The sequence below is a fragment of the Morone saxatilis genome, unplaced genomic scaffold, assembly GCF_004916995.1.
Source record: "Morone saxatilis isolate NCDOM2014 unplaced genomic scaffold, NCSU_SB_2.0 Contig15, whole genome shotgun sequence".
NCBI lineage: Eukaryota > Metazoa > Chordata > Actinopteri > Moronidae > Morone > Morone saxatilis.
In genome coordinates this window covers 437,162-438,835 of record NW_023339707.1, presented here as the reverse complement: position 1 = coordinate 438,835, position 1,674 = coordinate 437,162, and the positions used below count along the sequence as shown (strand labels likewise).

General features: G+C 34.5%; 1 protein-coding gene across 1 annotated transcript in view; it reads right to left on the bottom strand.

The window, feature by feature from the left end:
• The window catches only part of LOC118324918 (myelin transcription factor 1-like), a 24,473-nt gene that overhangs the window by 22,613 nt on the left and 186 nt on the right, over positions 1-1,674 (bottom strand). The window lies entirely within an intron of this gene.

The window sequence follows — 1,674 nt, the reverse complement described above, 5'->3', positions numbered from 1 at the left end:
ATATCACATTTCTGACAATAGATCTTCCTAAATGTTACACACTGGACCTTTATAAAGGTTACTGTTACAGTTACATTGTGAGATTTGTTTTTAAATTGACTTCATATTATTGCAAAAATGTAAGGCTCACTGTGCTATAATGCTTAGGACTTTTCACTTTTTGTTTATTTCAGTTTAGAAATCATATACCCAATTCTTAATGATCCTGTGAAGTGTAAACAGTTGATCATAGTCAAAAGACTAGTCATAAAAAACAAATAGGCTATTGATAACTTAATTACAGCAGTAACCATTAAACTGGTTGATCCACATAAAATTTATTGGCTACAACTCTGATGATCGATTAATTGTAAATAGTTTTTATCGTATATCAGTAAATTCAACTTCAGTGGTAACATTAGTATAAAGAAGATACGGTTAAGTCAGTCTTCTGACACGTTCTGTTAAACATATTTTTGGAGAAATGCTGCATATGAGTGTATATGAATATATTTACTAGTTTTAAGTTTAACTGAATAGAATTAAGATAATTTACCCAAGTTACCTTAACATATAATTTGTACATATTTTTGGGGCTTTTTGCCTTTATTGGATAGGACAGCTGAAGATTGTCAGGAAAGGGGGGAGAGAGAGGGAATGCAGCAAAGGACCACAAGACAGATTTGAAACCTAGGCTGCTGCAGCAAGGACTCAGTCTTTCTACATGGGGCGCCAGCTCTACCAGGTGAGTTACAGGGCACCCTAATTTAACAAATACTTACGTACCTTAAAGTTACTTGTACTCAAATCATAAAGTTTTTCAGTGTGACAATTCAGTATTCAGAGGAAAACCTGCACGTGCAAATAATTCTGAAGGATTTGACAAATTATTGATTTGAATGTGCAGGTATACTCAGGATCAGTGTCATGTGAAATATTGGTTTCACTGAAATTCTGATCATTGTCTCACATTGCAAACTGCATCAAACATCAAATAATTCACTTACATATTACATCACATATACTCACATTGTAAATGTGACCTATAAAGAATTATACTGGAAGTATTATATATAACCTAAAGTATGTTTACGTTATATGTGCATCTACATATTTTTTCTGTATATGTATATACTGGGTAGATATTTTCATGTCATGGTATATCATCACATCTGTCTACATACTATAATGTATTTTTGGTGTAGGGCTGTTTTTCAAGATTTGGGCGAGGAACCTTTCAATTAAAGCCTTTTATTTATATAGACCAAAATCACAAATGCCTTAATGTACACATACAACACCGTCTATGCTTCAGGAAAACTCCACCACACAAAGATATTTTACGCAGTACAGTGCCTCTGACTTTGTGGTGGCAGTTTGGGAAAGACCCTTTCCTATTTCAACAAGATGACAACATAAATAAATAAAAGAGTGCTGCAGGAGTCCTAAAACCCGGAACTGAGTTAGCAGTTTAGCACTTCCGCTTCCCTGCCCTCAAAGTCTTTTTTTGACTGGGTTTTTGGTCAGATGTCTGAAATAAGGTCTGTGCTTAAGATATTTTCACATTCTGTTCTATGACATAAAATAAGTCAGTAAATACCCCACCTCTGAATTCTGAAGCTTTTCCGTGTCTTAACAAAGGCGGTTGCTTACAAGTGGCTAAAAGAAACCATTGAGGTTGACTGTTGGTTAGAC